Raw genomic sequence first — 23,935 nt, 5'->3', positions numbered from 1 at the left:
TTTTAGCACGCTTCAACTGCATAGCATTTTAAATGTTTACAAAATGCTTCCAAATTTATTTCTTCTGATTCTTAAATTATCTTGTGAATTCAGAAGTATGCGTACTGGTAACGTCCATTACAGAAATGAATAAGCTGCAGGATTGAATGATGATGTCCTGAGAGTCTTTTCTTTCTTTCTTTCTTTCTTTTTTTTTTTTTTTTTGGAAAAAAGGTGCAATGCACTTGAGTTGGGACCGTTGATTTGTTTCCTGGTTCTGTCACATACTTGAAGTTGAGATTGGGCCAGCACTGAAGTACTCACATTCTTCATCTGGAACTCAGTAATAACACCTACTTCACAGGATTATAAAGGGGGTGATAGATGCAAAAATCAACGTGAAAGCAGGAAAGGTTCAATGGCTGCAAGGACGAAGCTCAAGAAGAATGAGGCCTGAGGTCAGGTCACCTCTCTGTGAGGAGGCATGGCTCCCCGAGCGCTCAAAGCCACCTGCAAAGGGCCGACATTCGATAATAAGTCAACACGCGACCTCACGCCACCAGCCTTTCTCCTCAGCACACATCTCCCCGTCGGTATCGAATATTCTCCCAATATTCAAGAGCAGTAGCTCTGAAGGAAACGAGGACAGGATAAATTGGGTTGTGAGACAGAACAGTTCTTTTCTGAATAGGTGATCGCTTTTAATTGGAATAATCATACCAACGTCTCTTTGAAGCCAAGTCACCGTATTAACAAGAAGAACTCTTCTCATGATTTCCCATCGGAGGAAGGAAAACAGATCATAGCCCCATGTTAAATTAAGGGAAACCGTGAGGCCCGGGGCTCATCAACGAGCAGTCTGAGGAGGAAATGCTAATCCCTCATTTCTCAGAATTCGCTCCCTAGCAGAGAGACCTTCTGCCCTCCAGACAGAGGGCTGATGATTGGTGTAACTTGGAAAAGGTTATTCCTACCCATAAATTTAGTTCCTGTCTGAAAACCTGCTGAACTACTTCTCACTGAATTCCCACAGCTTCCAACACCACAGAGCAGAAGCTCACCTTAGGCTGAAGCAAGGATTAAACCAGGCAGGTTCTCAAAAGTATCACATCTCTCCTGTGCCCATTGCAATTTTGGGCGTGAGTGCGCACATTTCGGAGACATGACACAGAAGAGGGGAATTCAGCGCCTAAGCATTTTAAGACAGTAGAGCCTTTTTTAGGGTTCATTTTAGGAGCTCATGCACTAAGCTGTGAGTTGATGCTTTAGTCTTCTGTAGGAATCGGCAGCACGTAAGTAAAATTCTCCTGTTTAAATACGGCAGGGTGAAGCAACACATTCAGCAGAGCCATGGCTTAGTACAGCCCTGAGGAAATTGTAGTCCACCGGAGAGTCCCAGAGAGCTCCCCTCAGAAGGCCCACAAGACACCCTGTATCCCACCCAGAGGATGTAAAAATCCTCAGTGTGGTTTTCCTTCAGATCGGCCTTCCCAAAGATTCCTGTTGTCTCAGTGAATCAAGGCTGGTCATCAGAGCCCCTCCCAGGTCAGGGAACTTCTCTTCCTCACATCTTTCTCTTCAGACGGGGCCACAGTCAGATCACAAGGTTATTTCCAACTACAATTTAAAAAAATATATTCTAAGTGTCCCACAAAGGGAAACTGCTTCACAGACATCAAGCAGCAGAGACTTCTACCTCATCTCCTCTGACTAGACACTTGGTTTCCTCAGGAGGGTGACAGAATCATTCTCGTCAGGAAGGGTCAGGGAAGTCTGGAGTTTGACAGTCAATTCTCTGTCCTTTGAGGGTGAGCTGCTTCAAGAGAAAAGTGTGGATACCTAATTCTTTGTGTACGTCTCTGTAACCCACTTGCAGGATTTATCACACCTGAGCTGCCAGTGAACTTTTTTTGTACACTCCAGGGCATTTCCGGGAGTGACACAGTGGGTTTCCTGTGAGGAAGGATGGCACACACAGCAGGACAGAAGGTCGGCATTCTGGATCCCCATTCAAGCTGTATCAACTCAGGCTATCGTCATCGGAGATGGCTACCTCTGAATTTCTTCAGCTTGTTGCAATCACCCTTTTAGAGTCTTTGTGAAAATGAAATGAGATGACGGATCTAATAATTTGTTGTAAGTTGTAGTTTTTTTTTTTTTAACAAAGATTGCTTTCTTGAAACTATCATTATACAACCCACAAATAGGACTTCAGGAGAGCGGGGATCAAGCCCAGCGAGGAAGAGGCAGACATGTTCTGAAGCCAAACTGAGACACCTAATCCATTAGGTACATTTATGGGACAATGGAATACAGAAACTGTCAATGAGAACCACCACCACAAGTGAAGTTTCTTAACCCAAGCGATATGATGTTGGTTCACCTGTCTTCCGTAAGAAATGAAACACAGTGGAACTAGTTATACTTTGAGGAGCATTATAAGTATCCGTGAAACTTCTTCCAAAAGAAGGATCGGAAAACTTTGTGTTTGTAAAGCACCAGATAGTAAATATTATAGACTTTGAAGGCTCCATTTGGTCTCTGTTGCACATTCTTCTTCTTCTACTTCTTTTTTAAACGACCCTCTACCACTAACAACAACAAAAAAAATTCTTGGCTAGTGGCCAGATAGAAACAGGTCGAAGGCTGTATCTGGCAATAACTCCTACTCTAAAACAATGCCGTGACAAGCTTTGGGAACTCTAAAGCAACATGCAAATATAAGGGGTTATTCGCTCAAATCCATACTATTTTTTTTCTGACCTCCCAATGTGTACTTTATATATTTTGATACATTTTCTTTACTTCTGTTGTGACACCTGCTTCTTGATAAATTAAAGTGCAGTCATTCACTCTATAGCTTATATGCACTTACATGTAGAGGTGTGTTATATAAATTTGTGTCTTTAAAATATCATATATAGAATAAGCACTCAATTATACTAACAATAAATAATAACATCAATAGTATATATCCTGCTCTCTTTTACCCCAGTTATGTGGGTCTTCTTTTTAATTTTTAAAAAAATTTTTATTTATCTTTGAGAGAGAGACCGAGTGACTGGGAGAGGGGCAGAGAGAGAAGGAGACACAGAATCTGAAGCAGGCTCCAGGCTCTGAGCTGTCAGCACAGAGCCCGATGCAGGACTCGAATTCATGAACCATGAGATCATGACCTGAGCTGAAGTTGGATGCTTCCGAGCCACACAGGTGCCCCTATGTGGGTCTTCTTTTATTTTATTTTATTTTATTTTTTTCAACGTTTATTTATTTTTGGGACAGAGAGAGACAGAGCATGAACGGGGGAGGGGCAGAGAGAGAGGGAGACACAGAATCGGAAACAGGCTCCAGGCTCTGAGCCATCAGCCCAGAGCCCGACGCGGGGCTCGAACTCACGGACCGCGAGATCGTGACCTGGCTGAAGTCGGATGCTTAACCGACTGCGCCACCCAGGCGCCCCTGTGGGTCTTCTTTTATAAGAGATTACGGGCCTCTGAGTGAAATCTACTTGGGTTCAAAACCAAGCCATTCCACCTATCTGCTTCATCTTGAGTAGGTTATTTGACTTCTCTAAACCTCTCTCCCTCTTATGTACAATGGGGATTATGATGCCTACACCAACGAGCCATGAGAGCTGAGAAAGACGATGCACATGGAAGAACCTATCCCCATGTCTGGCACTATTTGGTAAAGACTCATTTCCATTCCAAGCCATACCCTTAGCAATTACTCATTCCATCAGTGACAGCAGTGGATCTGTGGCAAATATTTTTTGTCGTGTTTAACTGAACTACACATACCAAGTTATCGAGCTGTGCCTACATAATAACCAAACAACCATCAGAAAGCACAGAAGCCCACCAATCATGTTATGTGCGAACCCAATCATGGTATCTGGGGTACTGAGAGATCCTAACAGATTGCTATGGTGTAACTCCCTGAGAGAAACATGGTTTTTACTGGATTGCCATGACAGCATCTCGGTTCTCTATTCATAAATACACCTTCTGGAAAAAATGCTAGAAGCTCTAATGCCCAGCAGAGATAAAACATTTGGATGACTGATTCAATTATTCACTGCTTCCCCCTGGAGGTTTCAGTGTCTCGGAAGGAGCCAATAACTAGCTCCACCAATATAGATAAATAACTAGAATTTTAAAAATAGGATAAATTTCCTGCTTCCTTCAGCGTCTTGGTTACTTCCTTAGTATACACATAGGAATGGGCCTACTCTTCTCCCTAAAGCCCAGATCATTACGAATGGGGGAAAGTAATGGAATAGTAAGAGACCTTACTCCGTGTTTACACGGGCCCACTTTCTTTTAATACAGGACACTATGACATTGGCAGACATCAGAAGTTAGATAATCCAATGGAATGAGCTAATTAATCTTCTCTGCCATGGTTCTATCCAATTTTCTACTGCCTTATTAGGTAAATGTCAGATGAAACAGAATGGTACGGGGCATAAAATAAAATGTTTCCCTTGGAGGAAAGATTTTGCTCATGGGAACCAAAAGGGTAAGTCTACACCTTTGCAATAGCATACTGGCTTTTCACGGTCTGATCCAAACTACCTCTTCAGCTTTCTTGAAAGATTTTGCTCATGGGAACCAAAAGGGTAAGTCTATACCTTTGCAATGGCATATTGGCTTTTCACGGTCTGATCCAAACAACCCATATTCCCATACCCACTGCTGTAGCCACTGAGAATAATGTGCAGCCACTGAGAATAAGGTGCAGCCACTGAGAATAATGTGCAGGACCTTGAATGTTCCATTCTTATGCTTTAGCACATGCTGTCCCCTCTTCTTGGAGATCCTCCCTCCCCCCCTGCCATGGACTGAATGATTGTATCCCTCCCCCCCGCCAAATTCATCTACTGAAGACCTAGTCTCCAGTTTGATGGTATTGGGAGATGGTGCCTTTGGGAGAAAGTAAGGTCTTATGACAGTGGAGCCCTCGTGATGGATTAGTGCCCTTTATAAGAAGAGACAGAAGATCTTGCTGGCTCATGCTCTCCCATCCCCTACCCCCACCACATGAAAATACAGGAAGATGATGGCTCTCTGTAAAGCCAAAGGAGGGCTCTTGACAGAACCCTATCCTGCTGGTACCCGGATCTCAGACTTTCAGCCTTCAGAACTGTTAAGAAATAAATGTTTGCTGCTGGAACCACCCAGTCTGTGGTAGACTTGTTATAGGAGCCCAAGCTGACCAAGACATCCCATCAACCCAGTAAGACTATACTTGCTCTTTAAATGTTCTATTAAACCAAGCCTCTGCTAGGTTAGTCCCACTTCTCCTCTGTGGTTGCGGGAGTCCTAATACCTCTACTATAGGACACATATATTGTGTGTCACTGCTTATTCCTCGCCTTATCTCCCAGGACAGACCCTAAGGGCTGGAATTATGATTAATCATCTTTGTATTCTCGATGTCCAGCAGAATACCTGGTTGCCACTAATTTTGCAGCAATAAATGCTGGAGAATAAATGAAAAACAAGTGTTTCCAGTGTGTTAGTATCTGTCCCTTATAAAGCACTCCCATGTGCTTCTGTGGAAGGACTGAAAACCTCAGGGAGATGGAGAAGCAAACTTTCAAATGTAGAATGATGAGAATGATACTGATACGAGTGATGGATTTTCTCCCAGTTTTAAGTTTGGATAACGTCTTCTTTATATAGAGGTACCTATACATATATGGTACCTGCGGAATTTTGGACTCTTCTGGGAAATGGTGGAATTGAAGGGAGTTCCCCAGTCCTGCTCATCTTTGCAAGCAAGCTGTGCTCCAGCTCTCTGTGGAGTCCATCAGACAGAGGAGGAGGGAGGCGCTGGGGTCTGATTTGTCCCTCCCTTTTTGCCATCATTAAGGAGGTGCAATCTGCCACGGAAGGACTGTCATCCCCGTCCCAATACTTGTTCTTTAAGCTTACATGAAGATGGATGAAACATGTCTTAAAAGGTGGGGCAATTTAGCTTCCATCCTCCTTAAATACAGTTCCTCTGAAAACGAAGTCCCTGCTGTCTTCCGGTGGATTACTGGTACCAGTGAATGGCACCAGCTCATTGATAAGCTTAGGGAGCACATATCGGACAAACGACGAAGCAAAGCAGATTTCCTGCGATTTTTGTTGAAATGCTTCGATTCTGATCGTAGATCTTCACTTAGTGTGGACTTCTCTTCTAGTGAGGCAAGGTACGCAGCTTTATTTCCTGGCGACACGTCTCTTTGATTTTGCCACCGAGTGACCCCCAAAGAGAATACAGGATTTACAAACGAGGTTTCTGGCATGTTGTCCTATACTTCCTTGTCCTCTCACGGCTCCAAACGCCTCTTAAAATAGCTTCGCCAGTGGCTCCCCAACACCTCCCAGGAGCACATCACATTCCAGTGTAAGTGACAGGGGTCTGAGAGAGCATTCTGTCACCTCACTGTGAGTTTCTCTGGACCGTGAAATGCCCAGTGTCCCAGACAAGTCCAGGTCCTCAAGTCACCACCAACTGCTTCTCCTTGCCACTTTCCTCTGACATCAAATAAAGAAAAAAAAACCACACAAAAAATGGGCATTTCATTTTGAAAACATTTGTGGTGGCACTGATTACGCTTACGGTTATCAGGACTTAGGAGAGATGACAAAAAATACAGCTTTGCGACTTGTCTTTTCTTTCTTACTCTAAAGATACTCCACGGGGGCGCCTGGGTGGCTCAGTCGGTTAAGTGTCCGACTTCGGCTCAGGTCGTGATCTCACGGTCTGTGAGTTTGAGCCCCGTGTCGGGCTCCGTGCTGACAGCTCAGAGCCTGGAGCCTGCTTCGGATTCTGCGTCTCCCTCTCTCTCTGACCCTCCCCCATTCATGCTCTGTCTCTCTCTGTCTCAAAATAAATAAACATTAAAAAAAATTTTTAAAGATACTCCACGGACAACTTCTGTCAATTTGGCAGTAAGGGTGACGACATAGCTTCCCAATGACCTCATGAAATGGGGACACAGAAGAAAGAAGTAGATTTTGACCTTGTTTTCTAAAAGGCTTCACCCATTATACTTCCCTCTGCTTTTTAAAAAAGATGTCCGATATCTCAAGGAACAAATACATTGTTCAATTTGTTTTCAATTATTCTTTATTATGTAAAGTTAAAAGGCTGAGTTGTTATCTTCTTACAAGCATCAACAGTATTTAAAAAACCATATCGGTCCTGGGGCACCTGGGTGGCTCCGTCGGTTAAGCGCCGACTTCGGCTCAGGTCACGATCTCACGGTTTGTGAGTTCGAGTCCCACATCGTGCTCTGTGCTGACAGCTCAGAGCCTGGGACCTGCCTCGGATTCTGTGTCTCCCTCTCTCTCTCTGTCCCTCCCCTGTTCATGCTCTGTCTCTCTCTGTCTCTCAAAAATAAATAAACATTATAAAAAATAAAATGAAAATTAAAAAAATATCAGTCCAAATAGATACTGCAAAGATTAATGAAAGCCCTAATTATTTACATGCAATTAGTAGCAAAAAAGACAAGATGAGATCTCTAAAACTTCCAGAAAGCAGGAAAGCAACTACTCTCAGGATCAGAGTAACCTGGGAAACCAGGGTCGATTCTTGGCAGGGACCCAAAACGATGACACAATGGTTGATTCATGTTCTGATAGGTTGGCACCACGTCACATCTACCATTAAAGTTTTGATAATCACTCATGTTGGAACCTCTGCCTTTCCAACCGAATCTCGCCACTAATTGAGACCCCTCTGTAAATCATCAAGGAAACAAACAATGGGAAGTGGAGAAAAGAATCAGAAGTCCCACGCAAATAAGGAAGAATTAGAAGGGTTGTTTTTTGTTTGTTTTGTTTTGTTTGGAGCTCAAGCCTTTCTTGGAAGGAATTAAACTTTAAGGTTAAAAATAATCCTGTGGAACATTTCATAGCGTAGTCATGGTGAAGGAATGAAATTGACAATGGTTTGGGTATCAGGATGTTCAGACGCCAAATCCTGGCTTTGTCACTTCAACTCGTCGTCACCCACAGGACAAGCCACTAGTACTTCTTGATCACAGTCTCCTTAACTGTAAAATAAGGGTGTCAAACTAGATGAAGTTGGCTTTGCTAAATTCTTGAATGTGAAGCTGAAGGAACTACAGGTAAACTGAAAACAATGCAGTTGTCCCCAAGGTCATATTCTTAACTTCTACTCTATACTGCCTGACAGTGGGGATGCCTTTTGAGAGACACTGGAGCCTCAAGTCAGGGACAGTGGTCAAAGCCTTTTCTTCTTACTCTGTGGAGAAGCGGTGAAGGCCAGTGGAAGATTCCCGAAACGAGGGGAGCACAGGGCTGTGACTGCCGAGGCTGGGCGGTGCAGGTCCGGGGGAACGCGCAGCCTTAGAGAGGGTCAAAGTGGGTATATGTGGGCCTCTCCTTCCCAGGTGATACTCATGTGTGATGACAGAGAGGGGTTAGGTCCGAGGGGAAAGTGGGGATGCAAGCAGTGTTAGGCACAAAATAAGTGTTTAGCAAATATCTGCTGGTGAATGAATATGAGAACGAATAAATGAATCCTCCAATTCCACGCATGAGACCAAAGCTGTAGTATGGCAAGTTATCCAATATGGTACTTAGTTTCATGATGTGAATTGTTCTATATCTTTGGTCATGTATCTTGCAGATGGAGTCAAACAAAAACAATCACGAGTCCTGCAAATCCATCCTGGTACAGGGAAAAAGGGTCTGTTTAAATCAAACGTGATCTACGCTAGCTAAAATTTGTTTCGATGTAGGTTCCACATAAAACTAAACAAGTTGTGTTTCTTTAAAAGTTCAGGTCCTAGATATTAATTACATTGAACTTAAATAAAGTAATAATACTACTATATACCTACAAAGATAGCCCATAAAAATTTTTGCTCAGGTTTGGGTGAAGTGTTGGTCTCCAAAGCAGGAACATGTGTCAGAAGGAAAGATTTATTCTGAAAAACACTTTTTTTCTCTTTACCTAGAAAGAGAGATTCTTTGAGCTATTTCAGAAAATGATAACTTGCTATTATGAAACCAACAGAAGAAACAATTTAGGGTAGGAAGAAACTTCAAACTTTGAGCATACTAGTGGCACAAAATTATCATTAAATAAATATTTATTGAGCTCTGTTATATGACAAGAATAGATCTGGGCACAAGATTCAATGCTGAAAAGAAGAATTTAAAAAGAAAAAAACAAATCTTGCCCATATGGACCAGGTTTCTTCTAACGAAACCAGAGAATATCAATGACAATTCATTATATAAAGGAGTTAAATATATGATATGTGTGGAAACTGAAGAGTGGGCTCAAGCAAAGACATTAAAAGTCAAGTTAAAAAAGTGGGTATCATAAGCTGCCCAGTGCAAAGGTCACGTCTGAATACCGGGAATGGCTAGATCAATGCTATCAAATAACATCACTTTTCCTGAAGGCAGAAAACAGAGAAAAGGGAGGAGGAGTATGAATGAACCTCTTAGGACTCTGTTGACTTCTCAAATAGAAACAAGAATGCTTGGTCTCCCATTGGGTAAAACAAAATAAGATTCATAGTGCTCCATTTACGGGTCAGTAGGAAGTATCTCGGGTAAATTTTGGGTTTTTACTTAGCTTCCTCAGGAGCCCTGACTGCTGAAGCTTGGAAAGTCAACTGGGAAGGAGAAATGGAAAACAAATAGCCCAGTGGTGTCCTTTTTTTTTTTTTTTTACCTCTTTTTGTATATGCAGACTCAATGGAGTAGAAGAATGACCAAAACTGGATACACAAACCATTTAAGTTTTTCACGAGAAAGGTGAAAGATTTTTGTTGCTGGAATTACCAAATAAGTAATTTAAAAAAACCATCTTATAAAAAATATAATATAAGGAAAACAAAAATAGTTACATAAAAACCACAAGCCAACTAACAATGCTCTTTTCTCACTAATTGCTGAAATAGTAAAGGGAAAAAAAAGAGAATTAAAATATTCACAACATGAGTTCTGCTGTGACTATTATTAGAAAGCTCCAGAATTTAAGAACATGGAACTATATGATTAGAGAAAATCCAACACAAGAATAAAATAATACACGTAATGAAATGAAAAAAAAACATTTCTCGAATGCATAGCTAAAAGGTATCTTCAAGAAGAAAAAATCATTTGCTGATTTAATGAAAATACTAAAGAAAAACCAATGCCATGGAATATTATCCAGCACTAAAAAGCGACGAACTATCAAGCCATGAAAAGGCACGGGGGAACCTTAAATGCATGTTAGTAAATGAAAAAAGCCAATCTGAAAAGGCTCCATACCCTATGATTCCCAATACATTCTGGAAGAAACGAAACTATAGAGACAATAAAAGGATCCAGTGATTGCCAAAGGTTAGGAGGGATGGAGGGATAAATGGGAGAGCACAGAGGATTTTTAGGGCAATGAAACTACTCTTTATTACGCTATCATGGTAGATACATGTCATTACATATTTGTCAAAACCCTGGTGTAAAACTATGGGCTTGGGCTGATTATGATGTGTTCAAGTAGGCTCACCTACCGTAAGGAATGTACCAGTCTGGTGTAGGGTGTTGACAGTAAGGGAGTGCATAAGGGCAGGGAGTTTATGGGAACGCGCTGTGTTTTCTCCTTAACTTTGCTGTGAACCTAAATCCATTATAAAAAATACAGTTTATTTAAAAAAAAAAGCTACTGCAGTAAGAAAAGTTATCTTTCGGTAATTATACAGAGTAATACAAAAATACCAGTTTGAAGTTTAGATAACTGAACTATTGCTACTGCTCCATTTTCAATTATAGTGCAAATGTAAACTAAGGGCACATGGGAGTTTGAGAGGAAAAAAAAAAAAGGATTTTAAAAAGTAGCCAAATATTTGCTGCAAGTGGAATGAGTAAGTCACACTAATTTCATTAAGAGCCGCAAACAGGGATAATGACCTTTCGAAAAATCTGACCAATACATGGTGCAGTGATTTCAATGATCTGCAATTTCTAAGTCTTAGGGAAATGAGCTAACGGATTTACAGCCGCCATCAATTACTTCTGAAAATGCATCCCGTACCAAAAGGTGCCAAAATACAGGAATTGGAGCGATATCTATTAAAGGAGAAGAGAGCAGGGCTGCCAATTATAGCCAAGTCTCTAGATTCAGTATCTACTAAAATAATGGGACCACACCAGAGGGAAAAATATAACAAACCTTAGGCACTATAAAAGCTACAGAGAGACAGGGGCAATTAAGTAGCAGAGGATTGAGGAACCAAAGAAAGATCCAAGACCATGGGAACTCGCACTGGGTAAAGAAACAAATGAGCTAGTTAACATCAAAAGAGGACACACCTGACGGCCTCTTTTTTTTCCCCCCCATGAAAACGACCCCTGGGATTTAATCTGAATGCTTCCAGGATCCAAAGACATCGTTTTCTTTTCTTTTCTTTTTTTGAATATGGAAACTTGCCGGAATACAAATATGACCTCTTTTCTGTATCTCTGCTGGAAAATAAAAAACTCAATTGAATTTAATTGAAAATAAAAAAATCAAGTCTTTAGTAAATTCTTAAAGAGGTAGAAGCCACGGTATCTCCTCATAAATGAAGGAATTTTAAAGAGGAACGCTAAGGATGCGAATTTCCTGAAGGATGTGTTATATAACAAACTAGGAGGGAGAAGAGCAATTATCACTTTAATTAATTAGGGCCCTGTTGTAGGTCCCTTGTGAAAGATAATCCTTGATTAAAAGTGTCAGTGTGTAAAAATATAGACTGATACTGAAATGTGAGAGTGTGAAATTTCAATTAATTGTAAAAAATTAGCTGGTATTATCATTCTAATGATTCTCTGGAGACTCTGGACATACAAACAGAGTTGACAGTGTAAACAGAAATAGAATCAATCCACTCATGGTTCATCCCTCAAAATAATTCTTTTGGCCTTTTGTGTTTTTAGATCTGCAATGCAGAGGTTAATGTTAAGTAATAGCAATCGTTTTGCAGAGAAATGGAATACATAGAATAATACGAAATAGAAGGAGATTAAGTAATATTTTACTAGCACGCAGTGTTTTTGCAGGCAACAGAAACTCTCCAACATACATATGCTTTATAAATATTCATGAAATCATATTATCTGCCTTAGGAATTCCGTACCTGGAAGCCTTGCTGAGACACTTTCCCCCGCTGTGCCTGGAAAGAGTTCCCGGGAACGAGGAAGGAGCAAGCATTTTCAAACTGAAGCCTAGAATTAGACTAAGCCAAGTGGTAAGTAGCCACAACACATTCTGAATCTCACCTGAGACCAATTCCTCGAACATAAACTTGGTTTTCATGATTCTCTTTCCTAAACACTAACTCAAGACTCGAAGTGTGATGTGCCTCTCTGTCTTTTTCTCTTCTCCCTCTTTTTCTTTCGCTTTATTATTGAAACTAGATGCCAAATGATAGAATGAGCCATTCTTCATTAAAAAAGAAAACAACCCTGCTGATGGCATAGTAAAACAAAACAAAACAAATTTTAAACTGTTCTCTGACATCAGGTAGGAGACTGATGCCTGTGGCAACAAACTCCCTCTAAGACCCAGAACAAACTTTTCTGTGTCAACGAGCTCCAGCTTCTGGACTTACAGAGAAAAAAACAAATAGCAAACATCTAACACATAGGGCATGAAGTATAGGAATGAAAGAGCATGGGTAAAGAAAGGGCATGGGTCCTAAAACTTGGTTGGTACCTAAGAAACAGTGGCTGTTGTTTCCTTGTTTTTGTTGTGATTATGATGGTCACAGAAATGTATCTTGCCCAAAATTTGAAATTTTCCCTCACATGGAAATATCCAGTCACGCTCACTTTAAAATCAAAGCAAAAGTCTGACTCCTTGTTTACCTTCGAGTGACATCCATTGGCCAAGACAACAGAAATTAAACTACATCATCCACCACTCCTTGCCTCCAGTATTCCCAACACACAGTACAAGGGGAGAAAAACAAGTTTGTAACGTTGAGGCTTACATGAGGACATAATTGCCCACTCCACCGATAAAATCTGACAGAAAAGTAATTTTGAGGAAGAAGCAAGAAACGAGCGGCCAGATCTGGGAAACACTTTGGCCCTGGGGCTGCTCTTTATCTTGTCCCTAAAATGAAACCAAGTGTCCTGATGCTCTCTAAAGAGCACAGTCAAGTAGGGTTTTCCTATCATTTTCTATTTTTATGCTGGTTATATGGTAGGAGCCTTTTCTCTCTGGAGCAGGTGACGAGCAAGGCACAGGCTCTGAGAAAATCGTCATTGTGTCCCACAATATCCGATTGTATGTTCTTCTCTCTACCAATCAAATTTAGACCATGCTTGGATTTTATGAAGAGTGGGAGAAATCAGTCTTCTTGTAATTCTTTAACTCCCCATCGCACTCCTCCTAAAGATCTCCCCAGTGGTTAAACAGTCAAGAAATAATAGGCTGGTCTTCCTGTATTATTCCATCTTGTTTACTGGCTTGGCATAGTTGGGGAGGCAAGGCAATAAAGCTCTTTGCTTTATTAAAGTGGTGACCAAAAGTGGTCATTAAAGTTCATGACCAAGGGTGAGCAAAAACATGAAGAAAAATCATTACAACTTTCCTGTTCCTAGAGGAGGGATTATATATGCTAGATCAGTCTGTTACTGAGGATCATGACAGGGCACCACCATTTGGAACCAGTTAACAGTGAAATGTATGGCCATTAACATTTAAGACAATTCCCTCCCTCTTAACACCTCCTCCAGGGCTGCCAGAGAGGAAGAGAATGAGGGCCAGGTGGTTGGCCTGGGTGGCTTAGTAATGGAAACTTGGTCAGAAAACCAGATAGGAGAGAGCTACAGAGGAGCTCTGGAATAATGAAGAAAGCTTCCCAGGAAGATGGCAGGGAGAATGAGAGGAATTGTGAAGGGGAACGAGTGAAGCAAAGCAGAGAAACGAAATCAAGTGCTTACGTCTTAAATGGCCAGGGCTGAGTTAACATAAGATAATACATGTGGGGTCTGTGCCTCTCTCGATAAACAGGTACAGGGGCAGTGAAATGGAAGAGAAGCATCTTTCCCTATGGCTGCCCTCCCGAGTAGTTATTTATCTACTGATGACAAAAGAAAATCAAAGTCTCTGGCCACAACTCGTACGACGTCAGGGCGGCGACGTTCAGGTTGAGCATCCTATCTTTGTTCCTCTTCCATGCCCTTTAGATGCCAATTCTTCAATGTGGTATCATTTAAAATGTGGCCCTGTGATCACCCACCTCAGTATCACCTGAGATGCTAGTTCAAAAATAGATTCCTGGGCCTGACCCCAAACCTGCTACCTAAAAATCTTTGCAAGAGAAACGGTATTTCAATGACTCACCTGTGAATTAATCTTTGAAAGGCCTTTTTAGGAGACAGTCACGGTTTAAGTTCTTCAGAGTCTGGTTATTCAGAGCACTCTACCTGGTAACTCTTGAATACCGACTGCTGAAAACGTGACCCTCAGTTCTACTATGAGATCAACACTCAAGGGCGTACAGGGTTCAGAAAAGAGAAGTCCTGGTTTTGTGACTTTTCTGAACCTAGGAAATAGAGCACTTGAAAATATGGCTCTGCTCCCACACTTTCTGCTATTCGTTTCCACTGACCGGAAGAATCCACATCTTACAATTTTGTTGTTGCTACTGTTGCACATTAGCCACAGGCTGGACATGTGAATTTCAACCGGTGTGTGGCCTAGGGAGACGCTTCTAGCTCCCTTGCCACAATGAAAGAGACTGGGAGATGACGCATACTGATGAAGTTCCATATTGCTCCTGAAAACATTGGGAAAACACGAAGCTCCACATTTCCAATCCATTTGAAACTTACGTGTTTATAAAATTATGGCCTCTGTTCCGCTCTCAGATCTCCTGGGCCTCCCTGGGAAGGTCCAGATGCGGCTCTACCAGCAGCATCGGTTAATATCGTGCAAGTTGCCTGACACTTCCACAGGCCAAGCCTTTTGTAAACAGTGCAGTTTACTATCCAAGAACACAATTCAGCCAACCCCACAGAAAATGAAAAACCTGTGTTTTCACGTCCCAAGCACTTTGCTATAACGATCAAGTGCCAGAAGTGGCACTATTCTTATTTCGACTATGCATATCAAAACAACTAACATATACACGTACCCAGAACATATGACGCAGTGTGCCTGACTGTGGGAGATTAAATGAGATACAGAGTGTAAAATATTCAGCCACATCATAGCTTTTCTTAGCTACTGTTCTAAGTTTGGGTGATGGCCAGTGTACAGGTCACGTTTCTCACTGCTTACTATCCTAATCATAAATTAGATAAAGAGGAGGAAGAAGAAGAGGAGGAGAATAAAGAGAAAAATAAATATACTGGCCAATATTTATTTTGCATTTCTCTCGGGTCGGTCATTATACAGCCGTTTATGTGTATTATCTCCTTGTGCAGTGGGAGAATATAGACACGCAGAGAGAGATAGGACCTGGCAAAAAGGCTTTGGTCAGTTATGGAAGAAGATCTCATGTGGGTTTGAGTTTCAAGTTTACCCGACACAGTTGAGAAACAGTGAAGAATTTTTAACAAGAGAATGACATGTTCAGATTTGCATTTTAGAAAGGTCATGCTGGCAGCGTGAGGCAAAGATTGTACTAGGGGAACACTGGAGGTGGGAGACCAGTTAGAAATGCAAAGGCTCTGGTGATAGTTCATGTGAGAGAAGCTAAAGGTCTGGAAAAGTTATGTGGATGGAGAGGAGGCAATTCTCAGAGACAGGTTGGACTGGGAGACACCATTAGATGGCGTAAGTAGAATCTGGACCGAGAACACAAGAAGACATTGCTTATTGGAGATCAACGTCACTTCTTCTAACGTGTCATGTAATTTGTGATTAATAATAATGTACAGGGGTGCGTGGGTGGCTCAGTTGGTTAAGCATCCGACTTCAGCTCAGGTCTTGATCTTGCAGTTCATGAGTTTGAGCCCCACGTCAGGCACTGGGCTGACAGCTCGGAGCCTGGAGCCTGCTTTGGATTCTGTGTCTCCCTCTCTCTCTGCCCCTCCCCTGCTCATGCTCTCTCTCTCTCTCTCTCTCTCTCTCAAAAAAAAAAAAAAAAATAATGTACAGATTGACATTACCATTCACACAACAGAGAGTAAAACTTTCAAGTTTCTTATATAACAAAACAACTAAAAAATATTTACAATATAAAACTATCTATATCTATATCTATATCTACATCCTATCCAACAAGAAAATGTTCCCATTCTAAAGGTAAAAGACTCCCATTTTGAAGTTTTAAAGACTTCAAAATATACAAGATTCCATTAGATTCTTCCTCAGAGATACCTCGGTGGAATCTCTTTGTCTCCCACAGAAATATTTTCACAGCAATTTTAAACATAGAAGGGTATAAATATCCCAGCTTTCCCATAACTTTCTAGAATTCTACAGAGTAAACAGCCCTATGTTCAGGCAATGAATTTCTTCGACTAATCCTTCTGCTTTAAAAAATATACTACTTACAGGTCTTTCTTGCTTGTGTCTATCTGAAATTAAAATTGGAAGTGAAATTTTCTCAAAAGTTTAAAAAAGGATGTTCTCGCCCTATCCAAAGTACTGTGCTTCCTGTTCCTGAACACCAGAGGGCATCATTCAGTGAAAGCCAGGATTTGGGAGAGAGGGAAAGACAAGGAATTCCACTGCTAATGAAAGAAACTGATTTTTTAGTGTGTACCCTTATCTACCATGAAGCATTACCATGGTAACAGCACCAGTTAAGATGATTGTATATTTAGGTCACAGTATAAAAGAAGGAGCTTGAACATGAGGGGGGGGGGGGGAAAGGGAAGTGAAATAAAGACAAGAATATATGAAGTGTGGAAGGAAGCAGACCAGCCAGAACCTACCTCACTCGCCCTTTGCCACTGGCTGTTTCCCAGAGCCACATCATGCCTTTCAAAACAAAGGTGGGTAGTAAATTCTAACTAAAATGAAAAGTTGCCACTGGAATTCAGAACCTTGAGCACTAGCAATCTTAATAAATTACGCGGAACTACTTCAGCATGGCAAAACGAAGAGAAAACTAGACTGGAAGTCGGGGTATGTGTGTTCTCAGGCAGTTCTTGGTCCTCTGAATCACGGTGGAAAAGCCACTTCCCCCACTTCCACACAGATCATGGGTCACTCTAAAAGATACCAACATCCTCCCTCATCCTTGTGCACCAGACAGAAGAAAATCTTAGTACAGCCATAGGCGAAAAGAACATCTGCCAAAACGCCAGGTGATTTCAGTGCCCTTGTTTTCCTTTGCCAGAGGCATTCACTGATTAATCAGAACAAGCACGTTGTGCCAAAGAAGAAGCTAGTTGGCACTGGATCTTTCTTGCTTAGGATTTAGGGGCTCCAACAAGCACATGCAGAGTTGAATTCAAAGGATGAGGAGAGGGGCGCCTGGGTGGCTCAGCTGGTTAAGCGTCTGACTTCGGCTCAGGTCATGATCTCGTGGTTTGTCAGTTCGAGCCCCACAGAGCCCGGAGCCTGATCTGGATTCTGTGTCTCTCTCATGTGCTCTGCCCCTCCCCCTCTCATGCTATGTCTCCTTTCTCCAAAATAAATAAACATAAAAAAAAAATGTTTAAAAAAAAGGATGAGGAGAACAATGCTGAACTCTGGACACCACAGCTCTGACTTCCCCAAACACGTGCAAAATGAATGCTGCCACCGTTCCGAGAGCCAATCAGTAAGGCACAAGACAACGACTGAAGTGCAACAGGCTGTGCATTTGCATCCTGGGGCTGCAACTTACAAGCTGTGCAAAACTGGGCCGTTACCTGACCCCTCTGGATGCCGTAACATGGCGAAGATAACATCTTCCTCATAGCACTGTTGCAAGGATAAAATGAGAACTGCTTCATCTATTCGTTCCTTCAACACATATCTAATGAGCTCTAGAATGTGCCAGACGCTATCTGAAACAGTGGGGATAAAGCACTAACAGATGATATAATACACGAAAGGTGCTTAGGACGGTGCCAGAGACTTAGAACACAATCTAAAAACTCATTTCCAAGGAAAAATAACCTGCTTCCTTTGTCCCACAGAAAGACACCACCACCACCACCACGGTCCCCCCCCCCCCGCCCCGTGACCTAGCCGAGCTTTGGGGTAAACAGTCGGTCCACTGGCTCTGACACCTTACAACAAAAACAGTCCCAACACCTGCCCCATGAACTGAAAGCAGACAAAGTGAAGACAGGATAGGACTGAAAGACAGGTAGTAACAGTCACAAGGAGAATATGGACAGTGTTTGATATATAGGAGTCTGAGAAAAGTTACCCGGCACTCACACCGTGAAATGTCCAGCCACCTCAAACGTAAGTTTAAACGAGGAAAGCCAGTCCGTCAAGGAAAACGTGTCAGCAAATGTGTCGGTCGGTCTCTAGATCCTACTGAGGAAAGTGGAGAAGGATGAAGATCAGATCACGAGTGGGGTGTGAGTGCTTGCGTGTGGATAAGCACTGACACGCATTCTCCCACAGGCAGACCCCACACAAAGCCCGACGTCAGTGATGCGGGCTCCACCAAGCGCTTCTGACGGCACACCCAGCTTCTCGACCTCATTGTCTTCTCTCCCGTTCCTCTCTCCACTTCCTGTTATTCTACTGCCCCTCTTCTTCCCTTTTGCACTTGCCTTAACTTTGTCCACTGCTGTGGATCAGAGAGACAGGCACCTCCTCACCAGCCTGCCTCTCCTTCTCCACTGACTCGGGTGCCATGTTTTCCCTGCCAGCCGGCAGGCTGGGGACTGCTGTTTTCCTTCAGACCTCAGAGGCTGCCCCTCCCTCCTGTGCCCTTGGCCCTGGGGGCTGGCTGCCCTGGATTGGAAGTGGAAAACGTCACTAGGATGCACCTCCAAGTGCCTGACATTGGGGTTATCTGCGCAAAGGGGACAGGGTCACATTTGGAGCAATGTCCCCAAATTGAAAGAATGCGGGGACTCATCCTAAAGGGACTTTCACCTACACTTGACTGCTCTTCTTTCCATATCTGCCGCTGACTTTGAGAGCTGTAAAGGTTTTCTTTGGGTTCCCTTGAACTTGAACTATGATAGGGATATTCAAATCCACCTGTGTTGTCACTCCATTCCCTCTCCAGACACCCTGAAGCATCCTTACATAAACAACTATGCCTCTTTCTTTTGTGGGAAGACCAAGCATCTGTCAGGAAGCTCACCCTCAATTTTGGGTCCCAGGAATCTCCCCCACTCCCACCCTACTTCATTCATAGAGTTTTAAAACCCTAAGCTCACTTGGCTGGAACTTCCACACCTTTATTTTTCAGATTTAATTGGCCCATTTGTTTAGCCCAGTAAAAAATACAGAATCAACAGAATTTGCTTATCTAGGTACTGCCTCAACTGGAACGCATTACTAATATTAGCAACAGCAATAAAAATTCACCTGGCATTCATATGTTACTTCTTGAGACTCTGGTGACGAATCCCGCAAAGCTGTAACCTTGCTGGCACAGGATTCTTCCCTCCATGTGAGGAGAGGCTCAAAAGTCCGGGTTCTAAATTGCAGTCCAGCAGCGTTCCCAGCGTGAAACCGTCTCCCGGCCAAATCCACTAGGTTACCTCTATGATTATCAGTCCCTGTGTTGTCACCACCCCAAATACGGCATGCACACGTGCCTAATTGTGGCTTAAAGGGTATCGGCATCATTATTTGCTTATCAGTCAAAATGGAATCTCCTGCCATATGCTTTTCAGTACACCGTATACACACGCAGACCGCCAACAACATGCAGTGCATGGCCTTTGCCCCAGGATGCGGGGTTGAACACCAGGACTTTATGAGCTGCCTCACTTTCAGAGCTCTCTGAATCCAGGGAAACCAGAGGAGCCTGGAGGGCAGTGAGGCGCTCATTACCCCAGAACCCAGCCATTTGGACTTCCCAGGGCGGACTGGGGAGAGGCTGCCCGCCGCAGGGGGAGGGGGGGGAGGGGTCTGGCCTGAGGCTTGCCGAAGGCAGAGGCCTGGTGTGCCCCAGCCTCTGGCCCCCCCGAACGCTGTGCTCACAAGAGCGAGACAGCAGGAGCCAGAGCACAGGGCCATTTCCTCCAGAGCCTCCCCACCCTCACCCCACCCCCAAAGTCGACTTTTTCCCAGGCCTTCCCAGTCGCCTCGCGGTTTCCCTCTGGAGTCTGGAGGGCTCCCTCCTCTGAGTGGCCATGGCGGTGGGTGGCCGAGGCCGCAGGTGCCCGGGGCTGCGGAGCTGGGGCTGCGTGCCAGGGCGCGGGCTAGTGTGCGGTAGAGCGTGGGGACGTGTGTTTGTGTCGCTGGCTGCGTGTACTAGGGAACGGCCGAACCACACGGCTGGCTGCCACGTACCCACTGCACCCAGCGCTAGGAGAAAGAGCAAGAAACGCAAAACAAACCGAGAGAGAGAGAGAGAGAGAGAGAGAGAGAGAGAGAGAGAGAGAGAGATGGAAAGGAACTAGAAAGTCAATGTGGGGGATTCCGAAGCTCAGGACTGGGAGACGCCTGGCTCCGGCTGGGCTCGCGGTGCCTGGTCTGGCCAACTCGGAACCCTCCTGTGAATGAGGCCACAGACCTGCCATGGCCGTGAACTGACATAAGGACACGGGAGGGCGGCTTGGGTGAGCTATCGGCGGGCAGCTCTGCTTGCCTGAGGCGTTTACCTCCATTTCTCTGCTCTCCTCCTGCTTCTCTGCACCGACTCCCACAGATACTTCCACACAGGCAACAGCCTTGGTCTCCTGGCCTGGGACTGGTGGTGCCACGGAGCCTCGCAGGGATGATTTTGTGGCTCAAAGCAGCCTCGAGGACAGCGACGGGCAGGAGGGTAGAGAAAGGGATGGGGACGCTGGGGGAGACTGAGGCAGTAGGTACGTGCTGCTTGCTGGGTCACTAACTCGGGGGAGTCTTCCCTTCTCGAAAGCTCTCCCAGGCGAGCCTGCTCCACCCCCGCGGGGATGGGGGTCACGGGCACGGGGCAGAGCGCACAGGTGGGATTCCTTCGCGATCCACCCGGCGCGGGCTGGGACCGCACCTCGCGGGTTCCGCGAGCTACAAGTTAGCGGCGACCACATAGGTCCGCAGGCGCGGACGACGAGGGGAGCTGTGGGTGCAGCGCCTCTAACCGCGACCCCGGACCGGGGGTGAGGTGGGGGTCGGGGGAGCCCGGGCAGAATCCGGGACCTCGCGGGCTCCGGACTGGGGCAGCGTCCCCAAGCCCAGGCGGATGGATGACCTGGTGTGCAGGACCGAGGTGGGATGGGGTTGCGAGAGGCTTCCCCCTTCCTCCGTCCCGGGATCTTTCCTCGTTCTTATCGCCCCCTGCCCCTGGGCTGAGCAGCAAGCCTCCCTCCCGAGACGTGGCTCGACTGCCCGGGGCGCTGCTCGCAAGGCGGAGCCGGGGGTGCTGTGCGCACCCGGGCGAGCAGGGCCTCCACCCCAAACGCCCGGCAGACGTGGCCAGACCCCCCCCGCCCCCCCGCCCCCCCGCAGCGGGAAGGACCGTGGGAGGCAAGCAAGGGCGACGCTCTCCGAGTCTCTCCCACAACGGCATCTCGGGGAGGGGGCTGGGGGTCGGGGACGGCGGCGGGGCCGGCGGGCTGGAAGGAGGCGCGACGCCCCGCAGGCGCGGCTTCCAGGCTGCCTTAGCCACATTCCGCCGGACTCAGTGACCTGCGGAATCGCGCCCCCGCCCCGCGCTTTGCCTCGTTTGCCCCCTTCCTTCCAGACGCGCCATCACTGCCCTCGGCCCTCCAAGCCCCAGGAGTCAAAGTTTCCATCTTTGAATCTGCACTTACGGAGGACTATGGTCCGATTTCCCAGTACCCCCCCCCCCTCGCCACCTTGATCCCTCCACGCCGGGTCCTGGGGATTGGGAGGGACCCAGCCGCGCCAGAGTCCCCCGGCGCGGGCGAGCGGGGAGCCGGGCAGCGTGGCGCCCTTACCTGCCGCGGGTTGTAGCTCCAGCTGCTCCGGGGCTGCGATTTCCTCGGTGAAGGCTGGCAGGAGCGAGGAGCCCTTAGCAGGTTCGGGGCTGACTGGCCCAGGGAGGAGCTGCGCACCGCTCAGAGTCCGGAGCCGGCCGCCGGCTCGCTTGCTCCCTTGATCTTGCCAGAGAAAAGGGAAAGATTAGTTGGGGCCGCGACGCCCGGAGGGGTGGGGCGGGGAGGCGGGGAGAGAGCGGACCCAAAGGCGCGGACCGGAGCAGCGGGGCGCGGGCGCGCGCGGGCAGAGTCGCGCACCCCACACCGGTCCCGGTCACTTGGCGAGTCTGGAACCCCTTCGCGGTTCAGGCAGGAGTTACACTGGCGCTGCCCCCGCCCTCCACACCGAGCCCCCAAAGGAAACGCGAAGGGGACTTTCAAACCTGGCTTTCGCGGAGACGACGAGTCTGGAGAGCCAAACAGGACCGAGACCTGGATGGACCGGCGAGCCGGGCGGGATTCATTTCTTCACCGAAGTGCTGGGGGAAGTAGTAATTAGTGCGGGGGGGACAACACCTACTTCAGTGCCCTGGCGATTTCCTAGTGGGATCTGCGGTTTCAAGGCTCTTAGCCAACCCGCAGGCTGGCGTGTGTGTGCGCGCTCGTGTGTGTGTGTGTGTGTGTGTGTGTGTGTGCGCGCGTGTGTGTGTGTGTGTGTGTGTGTGTGTGTGCGCGCGCGCGCGCGCTCGCTCTCCGGAGCGGGTCTCTGCGCCCGGGCGCCTTTGGTATAGCAGGAGACCCTGTCTGTTTTCCTGCGTGTGTGTGCGATTAGCTGCAATGGGCGGACAGTTTCTGGAGAAGAGAACATTTACAATTTTCTTTCAATATGACAGGATTAGTTGCTGTTGAAGGCGCTCCTCCAATGAAATCTCCTCTGCTCTCTGATTTGGCGGTTCTTCTGAGCAAATATGACAGCCTTTTGTCCAGGCTCCTTTCGCTCCTCCACGTCCATCCCCAGAGCCCAGGTCTCCATCTGCAGTTTCTACACCAGAACCTTGACAGTTACCACCAGCAGCTGCAGCACCATCACCACCCAGTCCCCTTCCTGCAAGTACATGATTGCTGTAAAGGTGACATAGGACACATTGGGAAGAACACAGTGTTGCTTCTCGATTGCGGAAGATGCTTAAGCTCAGTTTTTCCAGGTGGGAAAAATGTTAGAATGCATCCGCTATGCTTTGTAACCATGTAATCTTGCCGAACTGCTCACGGATTGCTTATTTCTTTAGGATACTGGCAAGTGTGTTACAGAAGTAATCTTTGTGGTTGTTGTTGTTGTTGTTGTTGTTTCTCATTTTAAGCGCGTTCCAGTGCCCATGGTTTCTTCGACGAATAGGCATTAGGTTACAAAGTATTTATGGCACTTCGTGGAATTTGGGGTCTCCACGGAAAGAATTAAGATGCAAACTTCTTGCGTTCAGAACAGCCTTCGGTTTTCATTTCTTCATTTTAATGAGAAATGGCTTCCAAGAAGAGTACTTATTATTTTTAGATACTAACCCATTTGATAAAGACACAATGATATGATTCTGAAGTATAGCTAAGTACCAGACTTTGCTCTTGCGAAACTATATGTATATATGCAGATAACATCAATTTTTGATACGTTACACAGACGCATTTTCTCTCGTTTACCTTTTGCAATCAAATGAAAAACACTGAAACCTTCAACTGAGTAACACAGAATTAGGTACATCGCCTTTTGTATCACAAAGACAGAGAGCAGGTTGGTTTAGTACGTCCAATTCAATTCAGTTCAATTCTTGATGCCCACGTTCTGGTAGGTGCCAAAGAGCATATACAATAGCAAAAGTCAGTGTCCCTGTACTTTATAAGTTTTCTGTCTTATTGATAAGGGAAGACACTCATATGAAACACCTATGTAGCAGTCGACAGTCAAGATAATTGATTATACAGCAATATAAATTCACTGA

At 45.4% G+C, this 23,935-nt stretch overlaps 1 protein-coding gene across 1 annotated transcript in view; it reads right to left on the bottom strand.

The window, feature by feature from the left end:
* The window catches only part of CHRM2 (cholinergic receptor muscarinic 2), a 148,675-nt gene extending 126,046 nt beyond the window's left edge, over positions 1–22,629 (bottom strand). The window contains exons 1-2 of the mRNA XM_043589654.1: positions 22,385–22,629; positions 21,963–22,124 (exon numbers count right to left, since the gene is read on the bottom strand). The gene's annotated coding sequence lies outside the window, so the exon portion shown is untranslated. The remainder of the gene's footprint in view (positions 1–21,962; positions 22,125–22,384) is intronic.
* Between the last annotated feature and the right edge of the window lie 1,306 nt (positions 22,630–23,935).

Source organism: Prionailurus bengalensis, chromosome A2 (assembly GCF_016509475.1).
Source record: "Prionailurus bengalensis isolate Pbe53 chromosome A2, Fcat_Pben_1.1_paternal_pri, whole genome shotgun sequence".
Classification (NCBI taxonomy): Eukaryota; Metazoa; Chordata; class Mammalia; order Carnivora; family Felidae; genus Prionailurus; species Prionailurus bengalensis.
This window is presented reverse-complemented; position numbering and strand designations above follow the sequence as displayed.